This window comes from Protopterus annectens, chromosome 6.part0 (assembly GCF_019279795.1).
Source record: "Protopterus annectens isolate FY-2018-M chromosome 6.part0, PAN1.0, whole genome shotgun sequence".
Lineage (NCBI taxonomy): Eukaryota > Metazoa > Chordata > Ceratodontiformes > Protopteridae > Protopterus > Protopterus annectens.
Window position 1 is genome coordinate 1,044,683,479 of NC_056737.1, and position 13,468 is coordinate 1,044,696,946.

The window sequence follows — 13,468 nt, forward strand, 5'->3', positions numbered from 1 at the left end:
AGGATCATAGAAGGTTCCTTGGCTAAAGGCCCTGGGGCCCTTACAAGCCTAGCCAAGGGTTTATCCCCAAAAAAGAAACCTCAGTCAGCACCTGTCACCCCCTGTCAATGAGGGACACAGGTGGAACCCCTGGGACAAATTTCTGGTTTCTCATCCACTCATCAAGATTGCGCTCGAAGAGGGTCTGCAAGGTACTCTGTTTGACATGTATGGGAAGTCTATTCCAGAGATGGAGCAGCTTTGGGAGACAAACCTGTCTCTCAAGCAGGTTTTGTTGATGTTGATTACTAGATTTAAGCCTTTTGTGTGGGTAATGAACAAGGAATTCGATTTACAGATATGGAGCATCTTTAGTAAGGGAGGGTCCGATATTGCCTTGTAGGCGAGACACAGATCACCTCTCAGCTATCTGTACGATACCAAGTAGAGTGATAGTGATTTGAGCCTGTCTGCATAGGACAGGTGTTGGAGGCCATGGATTCTCTTTGTGAGGTATTTCTGTGATCTTTCCAGTCAGTGCAGGTGTTTGGAGAGGTACATACCAAATGGGGCATTATACTCAATTATTGGTCTAATGAAGGAGGAGTACAGAGAGGTAATAACCTCCTTTTTTATAGATGCAATCCCTTTACTTATGAGATGACCACTGCTGCTACATGATGGTTGAATGTGAGATTGTTGTCAACCTGAGTACCCAGGTCTCTCATCACAGGTTGTGCAATTAGGGGATTGCCATTGATGTGGTAATCAGTAGTGGCCATGTTTTTGCTGAATGGTACGATAATAAATTTTTTGTGTTTAACTTAAGCCCATAATTTTTGGCACCAGTCAGTTGTTGCTGTGAGACCCTCTTGCAGTATGTTACCATCATTTGTGAAGTCAATGACAGCACCCAACTTACAGCCATCTGCAAACTTGGTCAGCCACAGGCCTTTTGTCTTTGCATGTAAAATACTTTAATATAAAATATATAATATATAATATAATATAATATAATATAATTGTTAATTGTTATTTTCTGAACAATACAAAGTATGAAACTGCAATGTCTGACATTATTGACTGGCTGTAATAGTCCCTTATTAGAACTGAAGTCAGAAACATTTAGAACAACAGTCTTCAGGCAAATGACTTAAGTAGTCATAGCCTTTCATAAAATAACATTGAGTACAGGAAGAGTACAGAGAGGTAATAACCTCCTTTTTTATGGATGCAATCCCTTTACTTATGAGATGACCACTGCCGCTACATGATGGTTGAATGTGAGATTGTTGTCAACCTGAGTACCCAGGTCTCTCATCACAGGTTGTGCAATTAGAGGATTGCCATTGATGTGGTAATCAGTAGTGGCCATGTTTTTGCTGAATGATATGATAATACATTTTTTGTGTTTAACTTAAGCCCATGATTTTGGCACCAGTCAGTTGTTGCTGTGAGGCCCTCTTGTAGTATGTTACCATCATTTGTGAAGTCAATGACAGCACCCAACTTACAGTCATCTGAAAACTTGGTCAGCCACAGGCCTTTTGTCTTTGCATGTAAAATACTTTACTATAATATATATAATATATATTATATAATATAATATAATATAATATAATTGTTAATTGTTATGTATGAAACTGCAATGTCTGACATTATTGACTGGCTGTAATAGTCCCTTATTAGAACTGAAGTCAGAGACATTTAGAACAACAGTCTTCAGGCAAATGACTTAAGTTGTCATAGCCTTTCATAAAATAACATTGATTATAGTTTACATATTAAAGTTTAGTCATTTGGAGATTGCTAGAATGTTCATCCTCAGTAAGGATGATATACGAAATATAATTTGTAAAGTCCTCTGCCAGCAGTCTGAGCGGGTCTATATCACATTATTGGATGATGAAAAGAGCGAACGCTCTTTTATTGCTATGATAATGTCGAAAGGAGAAAAAAGCGAAGTCAAGGAACATAGATTTTTTTTCCCAGGGAAAAAAATTGGTGGGCCATCTTTGGGACTTTGCTATTTCCTCCACTATGGTGCAATCTCAAAGTAGGTATATTTAAGTAGGGGAAGCAGCCCACTTCATTTTGTATTTACATTTTTGTTTTTCAGAGCAGCAAATTATTTTCTGGGAAAAAATTTGCTATTCCGTGTGTTCACTTTTTTGTTATTTCAATATTATCGGTTTGATGAAAGAGCATTCACTCTTTTCATCATGCAATAATATGATATAGCTACATCTGAGTAGCTTACAGGAAGGATATCTACCTTTGCTACTGGAAGTTCAGAAGGCTGTAAGTTTTATTCTCTTACTAACTACTTGGATTAAATTTTCAATGCTGATACTGCAGTGTCAGATTTGGGACATGCTGTACTCCTGAGTGTGCCATGTTAGGGATGAGATGCTAAACTGAGGCCCTATCTGTGTGAGCTGGTATAAGCTCAGGTGGATATAAAAGATCCAACAGCTCTTATCAAAAAGAATAGGGGTTACTCACACCCCTTCCATTCTATTTACATTTCTACAATATTTACATTTATACAATTTACACTATTTTCAATATTTTACATTTTCAATTTTACAATCTTTAACATTTTTATTCGGTCCCCCTCTTTTTCTCCACAACCACATTTTTATTTCAACCAAAACAGCCTCATCATTCCTACTTTTATTATATAGCAATTCCGCATATCTTCTTTTTCATATCACCCATACTGTTACCATCAATATCCTATCCCACCTGTCAACTTCACATTTTTTTGTTTTTCATATTTCTGATACAATATTATATCCATGCTTTTATTTCAAAACAGCCCCACTTATACTCATTTAGAATTTTTTTCTAAAAGTCTTCATTCTTTTTACAATTCAAAAAAATAATGTTTTTACACTTCTTCTTCATTAAGATCTTTACATTGCTTCTCCTCCACTGCTTTCTATTTAAAACTACTTTTTACAATCAGCTTATCTAATAATTCTCTTTCCAAGAAATCTCCAGCCTTATGAAAACCTTCATGTCTTTTACTTCTATTTTATACACACACACACACACACACACACATATATGTATATATATATATATATATATATATATATATATATATATATATATATATATATTAATCTTAGTTTTATGCTCTTTCCATGGCTATATTACATAATATTTTCCATTATCATGTTATGCCATTAATTGTTATATTTTTTTAACTTTGTCTATCTTAATTTTCCATAACTACTTCTCATAATTCTTTTTCCCCATCATCTCTTAATTTTTACTTCTTTAATTTCCCTGGTCATGTTTCCATGTCTCCAGTAGCTTCCCTATCACGGTATCTTCCTTCACATTTATATATGTCAATATCTCCCAAAAAGGTGCAATCATGACAAATAGATTTTTTAAATTCAAGTCACTTTCTTCTTGCTAATAATATATTATTTCCCTACTGTCTGGATAGAGTCTTGACACCCTCCCCCTCAAATTGAAAAAAAAAAAAAAATCTATAACAATTCTCATTTTTTTTTCATTTTTCCAGGAAACATGTATACACTCTCAAAATATCCCAACTTTCCAAATATGTATTTATTTAAAATATATACATTCTTTCTACAGGACAAAGAGAAAGTGTTTCACCAAATAACTAACTTCTTTATTTCATGAAGAATTTTCTCTATTGTTCTATTTTTCCCTCTCTTGCCAAATCTGAGTCCTAATGTATTTATTTAATTTATATTAACATATAATCTATTTATCTTTTTTATTTTTTATTTTACCAAACCCTTTACTTTTAACAACATTTTTTTACCTTAATATAGCTTTACTTAACCCCTATTCCATATTTGTCACAGTTTCCCTCATCCATACTGTAATATTACACCTTCTTCTATTTCCTGTCCTATTTCTTTCATTCTACCAGTACATTTGCTTTATTGCATTCATTGCTAGCACAAGTAAAGCATACTTATATGACAGCACTTTTTCAATTTTTATTTTCTTTCTTAACCAACCATTTACCATAATCTTCACCCACAACCTCTTTAATACTTTTACTATTTCCCCAAACCCATAATCCCTTAAAATATCCTATATTGCCTTGTGACTTACAGAATCAAGGTTTTGGTACATCACATGGAACCAGCCTTACATCTTTAGTCTCCATTAAAAGAACATATATTACTTCTTTTATAATTAATATATTCTGCATGTTTCCCATTACTCCATCTACCCCTTCCCATATCATGTCTTTCAAAATGGTCCCCCATCTTTTTTTGTTTTATTTTCATAATGATTTTGTAATCAGTATTGCCCAGTGTTATTGGCCTCCAGTTTTAACATTTTTTGTCATCTTTCTTCTATATAAATGTAACCATCCCAGTACACATCTTTCCATCTCCTATCTCTTCATCTAACCATTCATTCACTATTTCCACAAATACTTATTCCCTTTGTAATATCTCTAACTTTACCTATCTAAACCTGGTTCTGATTCTTTATTCCCTGTTTTTATAGCACCATCCAATGTTTAAATTCAATTCTTTCTTTTAACTAACATTTTGCTCTATCTAAAATGTTCTTTACATTCCACTTTCCCATTTCAAGTTTTCCCTTCTTATACATTGGCCCCAATTTCAAAAGACCTGTTCTCAATGTAAGTGACCACTAACACTGGCAGAAGGTGGAGAGCCAGTGTTTTGGAATCTGGCCCTCATAGTAAGCCTGTTTAAAGATCAGCCTTAAACCAAAGTAAGCCGCTTACACTGAGGTCAAGTTTTTGGAATCAGAGCAGACTCTTTTTGAATCTGGTCCATTGTTTCTACAAATTTTCTAGTAGCTTTATAATTCTTTTTTTGTTTACATTTTACTATCCCTTTCTCATCTGACATTTCATCCATCTTACCCTTCTTTCTTTTTACATTCTCTTTCTTTCTTTTATTTTATTTTACATTTGTTGACCGGGATAGTCCGACTGGATACATGTCCATTTACAGCGGCGGCCCAGGGAGAAAAGCTCCAAGGTTTATCCTTCTACCTTCTACCCAAGGGTATTTTTATTTCTGTTTAAATATTATCCACCATATGTTATTATTTCTTTATTATCACATAACACAGCCCATATTGCGCTGTGATCCAAAAAGTCTATATCTTCTACCCCACCTGTGCTTCCTTGATGTCACTTGAATAATAACTTAATATTTTTCTTTTTAAAATTTTCTCTTTTATACATCCCCTCTCTGCTTTTCCTTATTCTCAAGTTTCCACATTGCAATCACTTCTTTTATCATATTTCCATCTTCTATTTTGCTTTTTTCTTTTCTTACCTTACAAAAGTCTCAAGTATTACTATTAATATCCTCACAATATGCTCACTGTGATGTACTTTTTAACTCTCCAAATGTTTTTTCTGACATGTTTGTGTATGCACATATTAGTATTAACCTCACACACTTTCCATTTTTCATTGTCACATATCACCCTTCTAGTATCACAGCCGTTACATCTAATATTGTTCTTATTAACACTCCAACCCAGAACATATTTCATATCCTAATGACAATACAATCTTTTCTTCTATAAAGCTGTATTATTTTCTCTTTTTTCTTGTTTAGCACATCTTGCATCCAGCAAAGATAATACATCCATCTTTTTTTTCTTCTTGACCATCCAACAACCATTAAACTTCTCATCTCATTTCTTATACTGTTTATATTTAATCCCCAAATACCTGAATCACACCTTTCGCTTTTGCATCTTTTTCCTCCTGGTTTTCTTTTTCTTCTTCTCATAATCCCTTCAAATAGATTTAACTTCTTTCTGCTCGTATTTTTCCCCTATTTTTGAGTTCCACCTCCATCTTCTTCACATGCTAACATATCATGCTTACTTTCTGTTTTTATCTGAATCTTTTCAACCATGAATCCTTCCCCTTGCTCAGTTATATGTTCTTTCACTTTCTTCCTGATTATTATTCTCTGCATATTGTCTTCTCTCTCACGCAACTTCTTTTTCATGCATCTGTTCTTATTCCAGTGTAGGACAGTCAGGACAGTCAAACCCAAACTGGACAGACTGATTATAGTTCCTACAAAAGGGTCTACAGTTTCTAACAGTAGGACCTTGCTCCCAACATTCCCCCATCTTCTTTTTGTATATTCCTAAACCAAATGTGTTTCATCTCAACAATAAAAACAAGCCTTTTGTTGGCTCCAGTAGCTAACATTTGCTCTTTTTTCCATGTACTATTATATTATTAGAAATATGCTGTAATTTTCCATCAGGCATATCCAGCGTAACCCCCACTTCTAACCATCCTGTTCGCACATTTTCTTTGTGTCATGCACTTTATCACATATTGTCAGAAAACAAATTACTTTCAATGTCCTCCACTTATGACATTCTGAGTTGCATGGTTTTCTTTTTAACTGTATTCTGAAAATAGTCTTTTCAAAGTCATATGCTATTTCTTTTTACTATTTTTATCCTAAATTTTTCTGAACTTGAAAAAAAGTCTCAAAGTTATGACACAAAAATCTTCTAACCCCAAATGTATCAACGTTCCTATGTCTTTTAAAGGAAATCTTAATGTCAATATAATATAATCTATAATATCATACCTGCCAATAGTGGCAATGGTTTTGCTTTTTATTCTTGCCACTAAACCTGCCCCACTTCTGCCACTGAAAAACATATTTGTTCATGTTGTTTGCTGCAACACTTTCATTTCTGCCATCCACTGTACCCAGTTGCAGAAGCTTATTCTCAAAACTGATTACTCCATCAGAAAAGTATGCCTCTGAGCTTTCAGTCTCTGTAATCTGCTTCTCTGTCATGGTATCAGGTTTATTGTCAGACTGTTCCTACAACACTCAGTCCATCACAGCACTCCAGCTTGCCTTCTTACATACATTTTGTCCTCCTTCCTTCATTAAGTCCTCCAAAAACTCAGTAACCAAACCTTTACTCTTCAACTCCATAACAAGGATTTCATCTTGTTGTGATTCTCTCTCCAGATTTTCTTGAGCAGCAATGTTTACTATTTCCTCCATCTCTGAATTCCAAATTCTCCAAACACCAGTGATAGGCCTCTGGCATCACCTGATGCTCAGAAAGGAGTATTTTAATTATATAGCCTGTCACAAAAGGAAATATTGTCAGTCCAGCTATATGGAATTTTGTAAATAATTATGTATCATTTGTGAATACCAGCATGATTCATATGCTTGTGATTACAAATGTATTAGAACTGTATGTCATATAAGATGTTTTTACAAATATGTGAGCTGAAGAGATATGTTGTACTCAGCTTAAAAATGTATCCACAGCGCACCCTACTAAAAAAGAACAGAAATGTCTATAAATTATTGCAACAGCAAGAACTGGCACATAGAAGGTTAACTTGCAAAACTTCAGTAAAATAGTTGAAACTAAGTTATTTTATAACAACACCATAAAATATGGTTCAGTACAACAGGAGACATAACGTCTAGAACTAGACATTTTTGTATTGTCTTTGAATGTAAGGGAATGTAAATTATTTTACGACTTCCACCATCTGCCTTAGATCTAAGAGAAGTCCTTGGTTATGTATTTTCACAGAGAGATGCTAAAATCAATTGTTTTCACCCGGGATAGTCAGATGACAAGAAGTGATGTCTTGCTGCAAGTATCCCAGCAGCAATATCTGAGATATTAATTTAAGAACTCTCTGAGAAAGAGAGAGAGAGAGAGAGAGAGAGAGAGAGAGAGAGAGAGACTGTGCATGTTGTATTTTGTTTTGACCTGACAGCATCAAGACCCACATACCACATCTTCCTTATTTCTCTGTAAGTAAGTTAACTAGGGTAAGTCATTTCTCTTTGATACAGTTAGGAATATAGTGAAGTATAGCTTAGATGTTTTCTTTATTTATTTGAGACCATTCTGCGATGTTGTTTTAAATATTTCCTGTGATTTTAAATTCTAAAGTAACTGTGATTGTTTACTGAGTATTTTCTTGTTCTTTTAGTTATTATTAAATATATTTAAACCTTTCAATTGTGGCTGGTTGGTCTAGAGATATTTAAGCTCCTAGAGTACTTGCATATCTATTTGGTGACACTTTGCAGGCCACTCCTAATAGCCTTTCTCTAGGTCAAACTACCATTTCGATTAATAGTAACATTATACAGTAAGATTGGACACCCTTTGTTAAGGTCCTTAAAGTAGCTAATAAGTAGTGGCTGGTGGCAGTGAAAACTACCTTATAGTCTGAGCAGAAGGAGGCATATCTACTAAACATGTACCAGCCTTTCCCAGGTATGTGTGTGTGTTTATGTATAAATCAAATCTCAAAGAGTGTGTGTGTGTCTGCTACTTGGGCCAGGACATGAAGCATTGGTTGGACAGAGAATGTCCTGGAGGTCTTGGCCTGGTCATTCAGCTGAGATCTCAACTCTATAGCTGTGCCAGTGGGGAGTCTTAGTGGGGATCTGGAGAAAGAGGTAGAAACCAGCCCCAGAGTGACTGTGATCTCTGTGTGCTCTTAAGGGAAATTGCACTTTACTGTGTATGTACTTGTCATCCTACCATTGCGTACATCCCTCACTGTTGCCAGTGGTGAGGACTGAGACTCTTCAATTACTGGGCCAGTGGTGGGGCATCACATAGCCCCCACATGTTATTTATATAACTTTACTCTATTTTCCAACTATTTCAACATTTGTGCATGACATTACAGCATTTACAATATTTACAATATTTATAATATTTTGAATATATACAATATACCTGAACATAACATAACTCCTTCTCAGTCTACTAAAATACAAAACTTAATTTAATTAATCATTACCCCACCATTTTTCCAACAACCAAAATCTTATCCTTTTCAAAATGCTCACAAGAGTCTGTCTTTCATTAAGCAAAACTCTTAATCTTTCTTTCCAGGTTTCCAATATCACCCAAAATACTCCGTTATCAATTCTTTCTCTCATACCAACATATTATTTCCCATAATATCCATATAAAATCATATTCATGCTTACATCCTCTGACTTTTTATGCTTATAAAATGTTTTCTTTATCTTTTAACAGCCTTAAAGACAAGTGCTGCTGTTTCTATTTGTTTACAATATATACTCATCATCACACATTCTCTAATGTAACATACTGCCCTTTACAGGTAATTTATTATGCAATAGTCTTCATAAAAAAATCCTGACATATCTTAACAAATGCAAATCTTGATCTTCTTTCCCTTATGTAGCATCATAGGATCACAGGATCATAGGAAGTTACTAGGCTATTGGCCCTGAGGCCCTTATACACCTAGCCAAGAGTTTAGCCCATGTTTATGCAAGTCAGCACCCAAAGCCCCTGTCCAGCAGGGACAAAGGTGACATCCCAGGTGTGTATTTTCTGTTTCCCATCCAGTTATCCAGGTTGCACTTGAAAAGGGATAACGAGGTACTCTGCCTGACGTGGAGAGGGAGTCTATTCCACAGGTGGGGGGAGTCCCTGGGACACAAATATGTCCCACCAATAAGTCCTATTGATGTCACAGACCAGGTTGAGGCTGCACATGTGGGATACTCGAGTGGAGCTTGACTTGTGGATATGCAGCATTCTCATCAGCAGGGTCAGAGATTGCTTTGCATGCCAGACAGAGGTCACCTCTGAGGAGTCTGTGTGAAACTGAGTAGAGGGACAGAACTTTTAGCCTATCTGTTTGGAGTAGATGTTTGAGGCCCTGGATTCTTCTGGTGAGCAATTTCTGTGGTCTCTCCAGCTGCTGCATGTGTTTTGTGAGGTATATGCCAAAGGGGGAATTGTACTCAATAATTGGCCTTATAAGGGAAGACTACAGGGATGTTATGACCTCCTTGTCCCTACATGAGAAACCCTTACTTATGAGGTGGGCCATGTAGAAAGCTTTCCGTACAATGGGAGCAACATGGTGGTCAAAAGTCAGGTTGATATCAACCTAGGTGCCCAAATCCCTCATGACTGATTGTGTGCTTACGATGTTATTAATGTGATAATATGTGGGAACATCACTCTCCCCAAAAGGGATGATTTTGCATTTTTTGGCATTCAGCTTAAGGCCATGTTTCTGGCACCAGTCATTTGTCAATCTTTCCCCAAGGATTATTGTACTTGGCGCCAGTCATTTGTTAATCTTAAATATAATAAAAATTTCACATCACCTTAGGATACCACTCTTTCCTATTTCTTCAAAAGCTTTAATATTTATTTCCATAATATTCTTTTTTTTTTCTGGTATTCTTTAACTTCCTCATTCAAAGTGTTTCCTCTTTCTCCTATTTTCACTTATTCCAAAATATCCCATACTTCAAACATTTTAGCAATCAAGTTACTTCTTTCTATCTTTCTACAGCTCAACACCCAGTATAACTGCAAAGATACCATGTGCACAACAGGATGTATTAATCTTAAGCCTCCTTTTCTTCTTCTTCTAAATACAGAATCACCCTTTTTACTACTTTCATTCTTGTTCTCCATATGACACTAAAAAACAACTGCATTATTTCTGTTTCTTTTTCACTTTGATATAACCTAACCTAACTAAAATAGACTTAAACAAATACACTTTCTTTTAAATGGTAACCTAAATGTTTCATTGAAAGCACTTATTACTTTTATTTTATCTACCACTGCCTCCCATTGTTTCTTAACTTCTTTCATTTTGCCAAGCACTATTCCAAGTAATTTAATTTCTTGATCAGAAAAGTGAATATCTTCAATTTTAATTACATCTCTTGAAACCTTACCGTTTTCTTTATTCAACTGTAATCCCACTTTTTAAAAATATCACTAGGTGGGTTGCAAACTGGCTCACAGATAGAACCCACAGTGTGAAAGTAGCTGACTCCAAGTCAGACTGCCGACCAGTCACAAGTGGAGCCCCACAGGGCTTGGTCCTGGGTCCTCTCCTGTTTGGTATCTATTTCTCTGAAGTCCAGGCCAACATGAAGGGTCTCTGGCTGACAAAGTTCACAGATGATTGCAAGTTGGGAGCTATTATTAACTACCCAAATGATGTTGACATCCTATAGAAAGGCCTCACTGAGACCAACTGGACTCAGAACCATGGCCTTAAGCTCAATGCCAAAAATGTGTCGTCATCCCCTTTGAGAAAAATCCAGTTCCCATGAATAACCACATCGATGGTAGTCCACTGAACACAGAAGGAGTTATAAGAAATCTGGGAACAAAGGTTGACAGCAACCTCTCTTTTGACCACCACATTGCCACTGTGGTCAGAAAATCCTTCTATGTGGCACATCTCATTACTAAAGGTTTTGCATCCAGGAAGAAGGAGGTCATTGTCTCCCTCTACTCTTCCCTCATTAGGCCAATCATCGAGTACAATGCCACATTTGGCATGCACCTCACTAGACACCTGCAACAAGTGGAGAGGCCACAAACGTACCTCACAAAGAGGATCCTAGGCCTTTAACACTTGTCCTATATGCACCAATAAACTAAACTCGAACAGGTAAAATCCAAAAAAAGCACTGAGTTCCAAGCGGCAGTAGTGTTTACAAAAGTTTAATTCGGACATCAAATGCCACGTAAACAGTGTAAAAAGTACTAACACGTACTGATAATTGAGGCTGCAAACGTATAAAACAGAACAATAAATGTTAAGCGCTTTCCGTCCGGATTCTATCCAGACTTCATCAGACAACAACTCAAGGTTAAAACCATGTTTAAGTAACCTCTCCTTGTGAAACTGACCTATCAGGTCACAATGTTCTCCATTTAAACATTTTTAAAGCTATATTTACCTTCGCTCAAGTGAGTGCAATTGCTACATAAAATTATTTAAAATGTTTAAAATGTAATGCATGGAATACGATACAATAGTTAGCAGAAATCTGCCAGTATTATAAATCCATTCCTTACAATAATGTATACAGTACAGACTATCAGTGGTTAGTGAAAAATTATTAGTTTTGATCGGAAACCTTTTACTATTAAAGCTTTTTTCAATGATGTCTACATTAACAATAATGACATCTATATGTTAAACTTAGAGTTATTAATCAATTCTTTGGCTACTTATAAGATTAATACTGTAAGTACAAAAGTTCAATTTAAACAATAAACCTTGTATACTATACTATAAGTAACCCTCCATTTCTTTATTAGTTTCTACTTGACCTGTCTTCTAACACGCAAAACTCATGTTATATTGCAAAAGTCCTTACAACAAACTATCTATCTAAACTGGAATATATGGTAATGTTTGTGTTTTACATACATGACAGATAACTTAGAAGTGGTGAATAATCTATATAAGTACTCATGAATGGTAAAAAAGGGTATATGTACAAAATGTTAAAGTTAATTTACAGAAAAGAAAATCCATTCTTAAACGATCCAGTGTTCACTTTCACCAACAAAGAAAGTTTTCTTGTCAATAACATGTTATGCTTACTTATCTTTATAATTAAACCTGTAAAGACTAATTAGTAAGTGGTCCTTTTATCTAAGTAAACTCCTAAGTTTCAGTACACATGCTATGGAGCACATTTCGTTTAGTCCTGGTTCATTACTAGCTTCTAAATGTAGTTTACAATATAACATGAGTTTTGCGTGTCAGAAGACAGGTCAAGTAGAAACTAATAAAGAAATGGAGGGTTACTTATAGTATAGTATACAAGGTTTATTGTTTAAATTGGACTTTTGTACTTACAGTATTAATCTTATAAGTAGCCAAAGAATTGATTAATAACTAAGTTTAACATCTAGATGTCATTTATGTTAATGTAGACATCATTGAAAAAAGCTTTAATAGTAAATGGTTGCCGATCAAAACTAATAATTTTTTACTAACCACTGATAGTCTGTACTGTATACATTATTGTAAGGAATGGATTTATAATACTGGCAGAATTCAGTTAACTATTGTATCGTATTCCATGCATTACATTTTAAACATTTTAAATAATTTTATGTAGTAATTGCGCTCACTTGAACGAAGGTAAATATCGCTTTAAAATTTTTTTAAATGGAGAACATTGTGACCTGATAGGTCAGTTTCACAAGGAGAGGTTACTTAAACATGGTTTTAACCTTGAGTTGTTGTCTGATGAAGTCCAGATAGAATCTGGACGAAAAGCGCTTAACATTTATTGTTCTGTTTTATACATTTGCAGCCTCAATTATTAGTACGTGTTAGTACTTTTTACACTGTTTACGTGGCATTTGATGTCCGAATTAAACTTTTGGAAGCACTACTGCCGCTTGGAACTCAGTGCTTTTTTGGATTTTACTTGTCCTATTCTGTCTCATATCACCTACTTAGAGGCGATCTCTGCTTGACTTACAAAGCCATGTCCGACCCAGCTTTGTTAGAAATGCTACATCTAAAGAAATCCCATTCCCTCCGCACCACACACACCAGGGACCTCAAACTCATTACCACAATCAAGAGGACATGCTGGAGAGACAGGTTCATAACACAGAGACTGACCATGTT